The 14,502-nt window shown below is 37.1% G+C and overlaps 1 protein-coding gene across 5 annotated transcripts in view; it reads right to left on the bottom strand.

Moving 5' to 3' along the window:
* Positions 1-14,494, bottom strand: part of VMP1 (vacuole membrane protein 1) — a 121,921-nt gene extending 107,427 nt beyond the window's left edge. The window contains exons 1-2 of one of the 5 annotated variants that reach the window (XM_043902861.1): positions 14,326-14,493; positions 12,619-12,696 (exon numbers count right to left, since the gene is read on the bottom strand). The gene's annotated coding sequence lies outside the window, so the exon portion shown is untranslated. The other 4 variants (XM_043902863.1, XM_043902860.1, XM_043902859.1 and 1 more) reach the window with 4 other exon arrangements.
* Between the last annotated feature and the right edge of the window lie 8 nt (positions 14,495-14,502).

The raw sequence follows: 14,502 nt of genomic DNA, 5'->3' as shown, positions 1-14,502 counted from the left end.
TTGCTTCTTTGGATCTACAAAAGGAGAACAAAAATTCTCACATCCACAGGATTGATGACAATGAAGGAGTGTGTATTTGGGCATGCTAGCGTGCATATAAACATAAATGGCAATACACCAAACGGGGAGGTATATGAAGCAGTAAACTTAGCAACTGTCTATGTGAGAGAAAAGTACTTCATAGCACAGGCCTCATGCCTACCACATAGGTTACATCAGTGCTTTTCATTCAACACTCAGTATAAAAGTTCTGGGGTCAGTAATGGCCACTGAAGACACAAATGTGAATAACACAAGATTCTTATCCTCCAGCAGGTCTTAGTCTGGTAGGGAAACCAGATGAACATAAGACTTCAATTATAACATAAAACAATGAAACAGATATACAGTAAATACCTTAGCAGAAAGAAAACAGGTTTTGGAATCTAACAACTGGATTCAAATCCAAACTTCCCAGTATCTATTTTAAGCTTTGGCAAGTTTTTACATCTCTCTGTATATCAGTTTCTTTAATTTGTAAAACAGAGATAACACAAAGGGTACTCAGGATTAAATAAAATAAGGTACATAAAATACTAATATTGTCTCATCTTTCATAGGCACTCAATATATGCCAGTTACAATGATGATAATGTTAGGTAGTTAGAATAGGAAAAAGGAGTCCAAAATGGCGGTGGCTAAAGGCTTCCCTGGTGGCTCAGATGGTAAAGCATCTGTCTGCAATGCTGGAGACCCAGGTTCGATCCCTGGGTCAGGAAGATCCCCTGGAGAAGGAAATGGCAACCCACCCCAGTACTCTCACCTGGAAAATCCCATGGACAGAGGAGCCTGGTAGGCTACAGTCCATGGGGTCACAAAGAGTCAGACACCACTGAGCGACTTTACTTTAAAGACAAAGAAGGGAAAAGCTTGTGAAAACAGAACAAAGGAAGGTCGGAAAACCGGAGTGAGGACCTCAGGTAAAACAAACAGCACTCCAGGCTAGTCCGAATTTACACACGGAAGGCCTAGGAGGAGGAGAAAAAACATATAAAAAGAGGAGCCAAAATTGGGCCGGGGCCTCTCTTCTCTTCATGTCTTTTGGGTTGGCATGCCCTCACGCCTCAAGGATGTATTTTCCTTTGCTTTGTAAATAAAACTGAGCTGTAACACTGGTCCGTCCAAGGGCTGTAATGCTGGTCCGTCTAGTAGCTTCAAATTTTTGTTGCGACAAGACAGAACTGAGGAAATTACAAACTCCCCCGACAATAAGGAGACAGAAAGTACAGGATAAAGTATGGGAGCTCAGAGGGCAATACATTCATAGTAGTCATGGAAGTTGAAACTTGATTCTGTAAACTTAAGTCATACTTCTGTGACGATGATTTCAAAGACAAGCAATTACAAAAAAATATGAAGATAATTTGTGAAAATCTGTATGATCAAAGCATCACAATAGGTTTACAAAATACAATGCATTCCACAAATCATACTTTCTGGTTTTATTAATAAAATTAACTGAATATATCTTAAATGAACCATATAATAAAGAAGTTAAAGATTTTCCATCTTCCAATCATTCACTAGGAAGTTAAAGATTTTCCATCTTCTAACCATTCATATATAAGTTCTGTAAATACTTAAAACTGCAAACTCATATTCAGCCAAATTCTGCAGGCAATTCATTTTCGAGATGAACAGCTATTCACCTACATCACAATAAAGAACATTTAATTAATTTGTGATGCAAAGATGTAAGAAGACAAAAGAGCTGATGTGTTATGAAGGAAAACTCTAAAACCTTTCCCCCTACAAAATATCAATAACTCATTTCCCCAGTCTTACTCTTACCCATGGTATCACCTTTGAGAGACAAAGTTTTATTCAAAACAACTTGGGTCTGTTTAAGTTCTTACTTAATAACAATGGTATTATGCAACCACTCAAAGATGTTTTACAAGACATTTCAAGAGGAACTTTTACTTGAGCAAATAATGTGTTCTTACACAATATGCTAAAAAAGAAAACAGTCCACTGACATTTCCTACTCAAAAAATTCTCTAGAAAAAAAGTCTGGAATTTTGTTTTGTAAGAAGTAACATAAGAGACTAAGTTATTTTAATTTGTCTGCTTCTTTACAAACAAAATAAATTCACAGTTTAAAAAGCAGTTTTTGAAAAACTTTTGCCAACCTCTAGCCCCACTTCCCTACTAGAGGTTGGGAGACGAGGCTGAAAGTTCAAACCCTCTAATCACCTCTAGGTTTTTCTGGTGACTTCTCCCCACTCTGGAGGTAACAACGGGCCCAACAAAAGTTGCCTCATTAGAATAAAAGGTGCTCCTTTCACTTACATCACTCAGGAAAATAACAAGGGATTTGGGAGCTTTGTGCCTGGAATTGGGACAAAGACCAAATATATATTTCTTATGCCATAATTACTCAATTACATAAGGACAGAATTACACACTTACAGAAGAAGAGAATATGCTAATTATGGGCTGAATTGTACCTCCCCCCCTCTTATATGCTGAAGCTCTAATCCCCAAAGTGACTGTATTTATATTATAGTTGGGGCTTTTAAGCAAGTAATTAAGGTTAAATGAGGTCCTAAGGGTGGGACCCTAATCAGATAGATCTGGTGTCCTTAGAAGAGGAGAAAAGAGACACCAGAGACCTCTCTCTGTATGCATAAAAAGGAAATGCCATGTGAGGACACAGAAAGAAGACAGCCATGCACCAGCCAAGAAGAGAGCTGGCACCTTAATTTTGGACTTCCAGCCTCCAGAACTGAGAACATTAACTCAGTGCCCCAAAGCTGCCAATATGTCTCGACTGATCTGAGGCCAAATCAGGGCAAGCAGCATTTCACCTGTACTCCACACTTCAAGACCGAATGCATCCATGCTACTCTAATTCTGTTCTCCTTCCCACCTGAAAATAGCTTTATTCCCTTGGAGCTAAAAAAAAAATCCTACCAACATCGCTTACTAGTTGTATAACCTTGGGTAAGTAATTTAAGCTTTTGCATTTGAGTTTATTTGTAAAATATCCCCATTCCTATTTTCATGTCATCCTTAAATGTTCTCCGTGTTGCTCTGGGGACTCTCATTTATTTTCTCTACTTTAAGAAAAATTATATATAATTGTCCTGCACAGCGTCTGGCTGGCACACAGCAGGTACTTAATGTTAGCTTCTCTACATCCTTTCCAGGAATGTCTCAATTTTTCAAAAACAACCATAGTCAATACTGCCTGAGTATTCATTTATAGGCACTTGTTTTCCATATTTCTATACTATTCAAGAGCCTGCACGACTGATTTTTACAGAAGCATCGATAGAAAGATCTTGGTTTGTTATGCTAGATAACAAAAATGAATTATTTTTCATCAATGCAACCACTTTGAAAAGTACCAAAAGGACAATCTGTTAAAAATCATTATAGGAAAAAAAAAAATCATTATAGGATAAAAAAGAAGACGTTTGCTTCTTGGCAAGAAAACTATGACAAACCTAGACAGTGTGTTGAAAAGCAGAGACAATACTCTGCCAACAAAGGTTCGTATGTATAGTCAAGGCTATGGTCTTCCCAGTGGTCACATACAGTTGTGAGAGCTGGTAAAGAAGCTGGTAAAGAAAACAGAGGACCGAAGAATTGATGCCTTTGAACTATGGTGCTGGAAAAGTCTCCTGAGAGTCCCTTGGCCAGCAAGGAGATCAACCCAGTCAATCTTCAGGGAAATAAACCCTGAATACTTGTTGGAAGGACTGATGCTGAAATTGAAACTTCCATATTTTGGTCATCTGATGCAAACAGCTGACTCATCGGAAAAGTCCCTGAGGCTCGGAAAGATTGAAGGCAGAAGGAGAAGAGAGCATCAGAGGATGAGATAACTGTATGGCACCACTGATGCAATGGACATGAACTTGGGTAAACTTCGGGAGATGGTGAGGGACCGAGAGGCCTGGCTTTCTGCAGTCCATGGGGTCGCAAAGAGTAGGACACGACTGGGTGGCTGAACAACAACAAAAAAGCTCTAGCCAATGTATCGAGGTAAAGATGAAATAAACATTTTTAAGGAGAGCCACTTTTCAGTTTAATGAAGTAGCACAAATTCTGAAAATGTTACTAAATATTGTCAGTCAGATCCCTGGATGTGGGAATAAACCCAAAGTATTACTAGCCTGTTTAAAAGACTGAAATCTCCTCAAAAAGGAACCTAGCAGATAGACGTGTTCCTGACATTCAATGTAGCCTTGCACAGAGACTGTTATAATATCAATTTGAATGGCATGCATTGAAGTTAGTTTTGTTTCTAAGAATAAAATTGTTGAAATAAACTCTACAGGTCTATGGATGGGATGAGAAGACAAAAATACGAAAGCAGATTAACTCAAATATCTAAAAATTTTCACTGTGAAAATATATCTAGATACAAGAAATGCTTTAAAAGGCTGTAACTAGTAGATTTTAAATACAGCTGAAGCACACTTAAAACCTAAGGTTGATATTAAAATATGTGGAGTTTTTTGTTTCTGTTGCTCAGAAAACTGCTAAAATCAGCTCACAAAGGTTCTTTGTAGGCTGTGCATCCAGTGTACTAAGACTATAATGCTCCATTCGTTTTAAACATTAGCTACACTTGTAATGCAAAAACAATGTCAAACTAAATTACTGTGAGTTCCCCAAAGTGACACAAAAAACACTGGAGGATGTCATGAAAATACAACTTACTGAGTGACACAAGACTCACTGGAGAATTTACCAAGATGAAAATAAAAAGGAAACAATTTTCTTCGTCACTGAATTCCAAAATAAAATGAACATACCTCCTTTTAAGAAAACCATCTATCCACATGATTCTACTTTCTCACAAAAATATTAAGTCAGCTTTCTCAATAAAACTACAGTGTTTCTCATACAAGGCACACAGACAGCCAACTTGAGAGTATTACATCTCTTGGTAAACTTTTTTGCTTTTAGAGTGTATGCCCTTGGTTGGATTATTTAGTATATTCAGTCACAGACCATTCCAAAATAGTTATAGACTTCCCTAAAAAACAGGTTAAGAAACTGCAATTTCTTCTTGGAAACGTAATAAATAAATACTGTAAGTGAAGAGTAATACATCTTGACCAGTGAGATTCTGACACAGTTTTCTGTTTGTATAGGAGCAGAAAGGCCAAGATAATTCCAACACCATGCACAGTATCAGAGTGATTATCAGACCATCTGACTCCAAACCAGAGTATCCATCACATGGTAGTGACAGTTCAACAATCTGTTCTCTGAAAATTCACAATTTGAATGAGAATATATGAAAAACATTCCTTGAATCTAACTTTCTAAAGTTTGGGGAAATTAAAAAAATTAAAATCCCAAGTTAGTTAACAATTTAAAATCATTCAGAATGTCAATAAATCTCCTAATAATGGGTTAGCAGGTTATAAGTATATTTTTCTGTCCTAAAATATCCCTCAACTTAATGAAGCGAAATGTAAAGTATAGGCAACTCATCAAAGTCTTCTAATTGTTGAAAAAGGCCACTGCTCCAGGTCTAATTTTTAACTAAATTTTAAGTAAAAATCCAAATTAAAACAAAATAAATACAATCTGAAAAACACTTTAGGAACTCCCTTTTTGCAAGTCTGATAGGTTTTGGGTGTAAAAACACAATTTTGTCTTCATAGGCAAAATGCATAACTTGTAAAATTATAACCTAAAAATCCCATTTTTCACTTTCTCTCAACCTATTTCTAAATGTTCATTCAGTTTTTTATAACCAATGCAATCTTAGCAAAACATTTTCACCAAAAAGATGGAGAGTACGAGTAAGGTCAAGAATTAAGATAATTAAAGGAGTAACAGTCTAGATTTGGGAGACTCTGCTGAGAGACCTTCAGAATGTCATTTCTCACCCTGACTCTCCCTTTCCTCATCCAATTATTAGGCACGTAGAATAAGAGACTGCCATAATTTTCTTCCTATTCTAGTAGTCTACAAATCCTACTCAGACTAAGGCCAGGGTTTTGGATTTCTATAATAATAACTACTTCTGTACAGTGATATATAGGTTGCATAAAGAGTAGCTAATCTACTAACAACGTTTTGTAGGAAACAGTCATTTTTACACTTGCCTTCTACAAATCAGAAATTGAGGGCTCCAAGGGCCCCAAAGAGCAACTCAGCAGCATATAAATGACAAGGTAAGAGTTTGACCTCACTTTCTCAAGCCCAAATTCAATTTCTTCTACTACACAAAACAGTCAAATGACAGTATTTTCAATTCTCACCAGTGAATTCTGGGGAAAAAAAAGACCCCCCCCCCCCCCCAAAAAAAAAGGCTCAAAGGTTTAGCTTGTCCTAGCATTTATAAATGTTCCCCATTATTAGAATTAAGAGAACACTAAGCTCTATTGCTTCTCATTATTCAAACTGACTCATCTGTAGGTTATTACTGTTTGTATATTTCTTTGACAAAACTTTACATTCTGATTGCTTAACAGACCTCACTATTTTATTGCCCCTAAATGCCTGAGGAAGAAACATAAGCTACTCTATACAAGTCATTAATATGAAAAGTTAAGTCACAGAATATTTTCAAATGACAAGGGTACATGCTTCAGATTATTTATATCAAAATGAAGGCTTTAATCAAGATAATTCTAAAATTTGTGATTTATAAACAGACTGAATTCACCTAAAAGAATATAGCACCAAAACTTATAACATAAAAATAGGTTAAAGATACACAGAGATAGAATAAATGCAACATTATATTGGGAGGTTTCAAAACAACTATTAATTACTGATATTTCAAACAAACAAAAAAACAAGAACAAAACATCCAGTAAGACAGAAGATTTTAACCACAAAATTAAGAAATAAAATATGGGGGGGGCAGATATGCACAAGATTCAGCATATGACAATTAGAAAATATAGATTTTTTTCATAAACCACTTATGATTATTAAGCTAAGAAATAAGTCACAAAAAATTCTAAACAATGGGCATCATAGGCCACATTCTCAACCCAGAAATTATGTCAAACTTTAGCAACAAAAATATAAGATTTGCACATATTTAGCAGCTAATGCACACAATTCTAAATAACTTGGGTCAAAATAAGAGAAAACTGAAAAATGCTCCAAACTACTGGAATTAATAAGTGAATTTAGCATAGTCACAGGAGAAAAAGTCAAAATCAATATTATATACTTGGAATAAACAGAAAGTTAAAATTTTCAAAAGTGCATATATAATAGCATCTAAAATACTTAGAGGTAAGTTTGACAAAATTTCTAAAGGTTTTAAAGACCCATTCTAAAAAGGTTTTAAAAATAAATCACAGAGGATCTAAATAAATGGGAAACCATGTATCATGCTCACCATTAGGAAGACTCAATATTGTTACTATGTCAATTTCCCTCAAACTGATGTATAGCTTTAATGCAATCTCAAACAAAAACTTAAGCAGGCTTTCAAAAAAATTCAATGTGACAAATGGATTCAAAATTATATAGAAGTACACAGAATTTAGACTAGCTAAAACAATTTGGTAAACAACAGAAGCGGAAGACTTGCACTAATTGATTTCAAGACTTGCTTTACTACAAAGCTACAGTATTCATGACAGTGTGGCTTTGGCAAAAGGACAGATGTAAATTAATGGAACAGAGTAGAGAATACAGAAACAGACCCACATACATAGGGTCAATTAATTTTCAACAAAAGTACAAGGCAATTTAATGGTGAAAGGAATAGCCACTCAACTGAATATTCTTATAAAAGAAATGAACATTGACCCTTATTCTCATATGATCAACTGATTTGAAATGAATCACAGATCTAAACATAGGAACTAAAACTATAAAGCTTCTAAAAAGAAAAAAACAAAAACAAAAAATGTTGGCAGTCTTGGGGTAGATAGATATTTCTTAGGATTTAAAAAGCATGAACCATAAGACAAAAAATGTATAAACTGGACTTCATCAAGTTTAAAAACTTTTGTTCTCTGAAACACACTGTTAAAAAAAAGGTCAGCCACAGAATGAGAGAAAATACTTGCAATATATATATATCTGACGAAGTTCTTATATCCAGAGTATATCTATCTTTCTATACATACGTTAGAGTAATAAACAATGAAGATGTGTTTTACAGGCATGGAGACAGACAAACTGACCAAGAAACAGAAAAGATGGCTTCTCCAAAGATTTTTGTTGGACTTTCCTGGTGGTACAGCAGATGAGACTCCGCCTGCCAATGCAGGGGACGTGGGTTCAGTCTCTGGTCTGGGAAGATTTTACACGCAGAGGAGCAGCTACGCCCATGCGCTACAACTACCAGGCCTACACTCTAGGGCCTAGAAGCCACAACTACTGAAGCCCATGAGCCTAGAGCCTGTGCTCCACAACAAGGGAAGACGCTGCAATGAGAAGCCCACGCACCACAAAGAAGAGTAGCCCCCAGTGGCAGCAACTAGAGAAAGCCCATGTAGCAACCAAGACTCAGCACAACCAAAAATAAATGAATAAACAAACAGATAAAAATTTTAAAAAAGATTCTTGTATATTTGGAACTCTACATGACAGAAATGGCAAGACAGATTAGTGGGAAAAGAAGAGACTATTCAAAGTGATTATCCATAAAAGAAAAGAAAATCTGGATCCCACTTTGAACCATGCACAAAATTCAATTCCAAATGGACTGAAGATTTAAAAGTCAAGAATCAAAACTTGTAGAAGAAAACATAAATTCCTTTCTGCCTTGGGGTAGGGAAGGATTTCCTGAGACACACAAAAGAGCTAACTATAAAGAAAAAGACTGATAAACTGGACAACTTGAAATTAAACTTAAAATTCATCACAAGGTATCTTAATGAGACCACAAACCAGAGGAACATATAACTGAAAAGAACTAGTAGCCAGAGTACACACAGAATTTTACATTATTAAGAAAAAGACAAATAACGCTACAAAGCTGAAATAGGCAAAAGGCATGAAGAGGTATTTCATCACAGAGGATCTACCTGACCTTACTGATAATCAAAAAATATAAACCAAGGGACTTCTCTGGTGGTTCAGTGGTTAAAAATCTGCCTGCCAATGCAGGGTTTGATGCATGGTCCGGGAAGACCCCATATGCTGCAGAGCAACTAAGCCCCCATGCCACAACTACTGAAGCCCACTCATCGGGAGTCTGTGCACCACAAGAGAAGCCTCCACTCCCTGCAGCTGGGGAAGGCCCATGTGCAGCAACAAGGATCAGCACAGCCAAAATAAGTAAATAAATAAATTTAAATACACACATAAAAACACCAAGATCATAGTGAGATATCAATTGCATCCATTATCGTCTTAAAAAATGTTTTATTGACGTATAGTTGATTTACAATTTTGTATATCCACTGACTTTTGCAGGTGCTTAAACAACTGAGCTCCAAAACTTAGCAACTTAAAAGAAAAAAGTCATTTACTATTTCTCATGGTTCTGTGAGTTAGATTGGGCAGTTCTGGTCTGGGCTAGCTTGGCTCTAGAGCTGGGCTGGTCTAAGTTGGATGCTCCAACCAGTTGTCCACACCCCAGCAGGTTAGCCTAGGCCCTTCTTCACGCGGTGGGCTCCGGGTTCATTAGAACATTACGAGAAGACCGGCCCCGATGTCCAAGTGCTTTTCAAGTCTCTCCTTGTGGTCATGTTTCCTGATGTCCCTTTGCCCAGAGTAAATCACATAGTCAAGTACAGAGACAAGGGGTGGAATAACAGGCTCTAGAAGTAAAAATCATATTGTTGAGGGGTATGCATATAATGATGAAAAGAATTTGTGACCATTCTGTAATCCAACAATTTCATAACCCACTATATCACTCTTTACTTGCATTCCTTTGTATGGAAATTTGTATTTCTCATCCTTACCTCTAGATTTGTATACCTAATGGCAGAATTTGCATGAATCCTAATCACCTCAGATTTAACATGTACTTTCTTCTCCCTCTCCATCCCCTTTCTTGTAATAAACCTGGTCCTTCCCAAACCTTTCCTCTCCCAGTACTTGGCACAACCATCCACCCCGTTACTAAATCCAGAAGAACAGTCATCCCTGACTCTTCTCAATTCCTTACCCCTCACATCCAAGACCAAGTCCTACTCCATATATATCTAGTGTCCACCCACTGTGCTCTCCATGTTTTTACATCCACTCTGATCCAGGCCATTTTCAACTCTCACTTGGACTACTGCAATGGACTCAATGTCTCTCTCCATTTCTACTCTTGCCCCTTCAATTCATCTTTCACATACGAGCAAGAATAAACTGCTTATAAATCATACTCCTCTCCTACTTGAAACTGTAGAAAGACTAGTGCTAATTACACTAAAAATCAAATCCAAACTCATTTCCATAGTCTACAAACCTCTACATAATCTGGACCCTGAATGTTTCCTACCTCATCTCACATCACTATATTCTTGGTGTACCCTGCTAGTCTTAAACAAGGACATATCCACATTAACTCTCTCTCAAATCCTTGTTTGTTTCCTTCATAACATGTATTACACTGTGCTTATCCTTTCATTTTTGTATTTTTTTCTCTATAGGGTTCCTAACTAAAATATCTATTAGTTTTTGTTTCCCACTGTTTTCCCCAGAATTTGGTAAAAAGCTTAAGACATAAGGTGTTTGTTCACTGATTGGATGAATGGACGGATATGGCAAGAGATACTGCAAAATGATCTTCTCATGCAAAGAAAGTAAGTGCTACAAGACATCATTAAGCATCAAACCCCCAAATTTCAATTCTCAAAGTCTGTGTTATAGCTTACACATATAATGTAAACTGTTAATAACACAAAAAAGTTGAGGTAATGCCCTACAAGAACAACTCATTTGGCTAAGAATCCTACATATGTTGTAAGATATTCATGAAATGTGAATATATACATGTATATATTTATTGAAACTTCATTAATAATGAGGTAACAATAACCAAGTAAGCAGCAACACAAAGATATGCTTTCCAAAGAGGGTTGGGAAAACATTCTTAGCAACTGCTCAGTAGACCACACAATGACATAACAACTCTGGTTAACTATCTGGCCGGCTTTTCTAAGGCTTTACTTAAACCTTACTCAATTAACCCTAACAATAAAGGTATGTACTAACCTCAGTATCTAGGAGTAAACTGAGATAATAAGAGGTTAAGTAATTAGCCTAAGGGTTACCCAGTAGTAGATGTGGAATTTGAACAAAGGCCATCTAAATTCAAAGCCTAGGCTCTCAACACTATTTATGCAGTCCTTCCAGGGAAATCTATAAAGACGAAGATTTTATTAATGAACCTCAAGAATAAGAGAAAACACCACAATGACCTACTGAAAAGATTTTTTCATTTCTGGAACACTGACAAACTCTTTAAATTATAGTTAAGAGACTAAATAAGTTTGGCGAAATCAATGGAAGCAAAAAGATTATTAACAGGACAAAAAATTAACTCTTCTACAGTGGCTCTTTACCCAGAATGAAATAATTACACTGAAATTATAAACAGCTTGGGGAAATTTTTTTATCAGGAGCAAAGAAATTAATACAGCTTCCTCCTACTCATTAGCAAGAACACTCACTCAAGTAGAGACATGTGTTACAAAGATCTTCTGTCTTTCCCACTTGCCAGAAAGAAGACACCTTGATATCCGATAGTAGTGAAGCATGAACTCAAGAGTAACTATTCTGAAGAACAGAACTAAATTTTTCCTTTCTTTATGCCACTCCACTGCAAATCTTGCCAAGCATAGTTTTTGTTTTCCTAGAATTTACAAGACTAAATCAGCTAAAAAGGGGAAAAAAATGTATTCACACATATAGATCCCTTTAGTACATAAGAAACCATTTTCGTGCACGCCAGGAAATATTGCCAAACCAAATAAAGATGCCTGGAGACAACCTCAGCAGAAAGAAAGAACACTTGGGACCTCATTTCCAGTTCAGGTTCTGGCACTACCTAAGCCATATGACCTCAGGCAAGCCAATTACTGACTGTTTCTGGGCCCTAATTTTCTCCTCTGTTAAATGAGAAGAATCCAACTATGTGTTCACAGAGGTTGCATCTCATTCTAAACATTGCTTTCAATAAGTTTCAGTGAAATAACGTAAGGCTTTAGTTAACTACATGTAAGCACCCAAAAGTTCAACCTCCTCTACACTTGTAAATTTTTAAGTGACAGTACCTGATGGCCAAAAAAGATCAAATTTAAACTCCCAAATGCAAAACTAAACTCATTTTCAAGTCACCGACTTATTAACCAAGGTGACTAATACAGTAGATTACAGTTTCAACTACTCCTGGCTAGCTTTTATTGCGTTCAAAAGGAGGGCAAAGATCATCTCACAAAAGTATGTGATAAAATTTTCAGAGAAGAGACATACTTAATAATACAAAACATCAAATTCTGAAATGATCAAAGTTAACAGTATTCTCCACTGATATATTTTCTGCTTTCAGAGTAAAATAACAGTATCACTATATTGTCATCTATAGTGATTTCACATTTACTATCTCACTTAATCATTGTGCCAATCTGTGAAGTAAGCAGTGTTTTAATCAACACAATTCAGGTCAGTTTAGAAAGTTAGGTAACTTACCAACCTACGCTCAGTAAGTGTTGGAGCCCAGACTCCACTGTAGGTCTTCTGATTTAAAGTTTAATGATCTTTGCAATCCTAAAAAGTGATAATTCAAACCAAACTCAGGAAGAAGTTGGAAAGTGAGTAAATCTGGATAATCAGTCCCTGAATAACTGGACTGAACAAAAAGAACATAAGACCAGGTTTAGCAGTGTCAAGTCAAAAAGCAAATTTAACAGCTGTTAAAAATGGTAACATCTAATTTATATAATTCCACATCTCAAAAATCTTGTCACCTGATTTCAGACAACTGTGAAAAAAATTTTTAACTCAAAAAGAAGAAAAATATAAACAAGAAAAAATATATAAAATAAAAACAAACTGATTAAACTAGCTATAAGATATTAAATTGCTAAAAGGCACATTAAATCACTTATTGAAGTCTTTCAGAAATTTGGTTATTCTGGAATGTTAATCACAGGAATTAAATTATGCTAATCAGGTAGGCTATAGTCCTCAAAGGAAAAAAAAAATGCTTCAACGTTTTAAAACAATATGGGCAAAGAAGTGTAATACAAAAATCTCTACTGTAGAGTCATTTCACACCTATATAAATTGGCCTCATATGTCTGGGACCCACTACCTCTTCCAAAGGTCAATAAAAACATAATCCATAATGCATAGAATGCTGCCTAGTAAATATCAGTTTCTTACTATTATCATCTATGCTAAGAATACACAACTAAAATCAGGGCTGATGACAATACAATTAATAGGTAGTAAGCAGTCAGAACATCAAATTCTCTATAACATTAGAAATACTTGTACAAACTCCTCCAAAGGATCAGTGCAATCTGTCTACAAATTTTTTGACAAGCTCTAAAGGAGAGGTGAAAGACATTAAAGTTAGGAAAAGGAGCTATGTTGTCAAGACAGGTATCAGTGCCACAGCTTATATATTATGAGATTTTTTTGGTATGAATTTTCAGGAAAACAAACAAACAAAAAAAACAGTGCAAAACTTACTGGAGGTCACAAATAACTCTCAAGCAGTGTGACATAGGGTCACATATGGCTTCCTGGAAGTTTATTAGAGATGTAGCTAACCTTCATGTTTTATCGCAAATACCCCCACCGTAAAGAAATACAGGCGGTCAGGGATTTGGAAAAGGCAGAGAACGCTATTCTTCATGGAAGTGGGAAATAACGTGAAGGTCCTCTGCCAGAGATCTACGGAGGGAGGCCCCATTCCCTTGGCCACCAACGCTTTAGAAGGCACTCACACGTCTGAATTGTGTTCAGAAATGAATAGATGATGGAATCAAGAGGTAGTGGTTGGGAGAACGAGAACCCCACTGACAAATCCCGAGAAACAGCTTGGTCATCAGCAGGGGAGATCTTAGATTTACTCTAAGGTTCTAGACTCCCAGAGACGAAGAGGGGCTGGGTACTCTACAGAAGCTCAGGACGGCTTCCGATCCCACCGCGATGAGGGGAATGGTCGGGAGTTCAGTGCATGGGTTCAGCTTACCAGTGGCCAATCACCGGGAGGTGTCCCAAATAATTTAGATATTGTCAGGCTGAGGCAGAGTCAGCAGCGCTCTACAACACTACTGGCAGTCGAATCACGGTGCCCTACATCTGCACCGTCTGGGCGCAGAAGAAGTCGAGCTCTGAGGATCGTCTCAGGCGTCCGTCCCCAGTTCCCCGCGCTCGCTTACCTACCCGCTCTCACTCCGGCTTCTCGGATCTGGGGATCCTGAAAGCGACTCCCGACCGACTCTCACACCCGCCGCTGGGCTCCGGCCAACAGGAACTCGCTCGCGTCACTTCCGGTCCGTTTCCCCCCGCGGGAGACCGCCTCCAAAAGAAAACGTTCCCCTCTCCTTTGGGCCACCTCAG

Source organism: Cervus elaphus, chromosome 5 (assembly GCF_910594005.1).
Source record: "Cervus elaphus chromosome 5, mCerEla1.1, whole genome shotgun sequence".
Lineage (NCBI taxonomy): Eukaryota > Metazoa > Chordata > Mammalia > Artiodactyla > Cervidae > Cervus > Cervus elaphus.
This window is presented reverse-complemented; position numbering and strand designations above follow the sequence as displayed.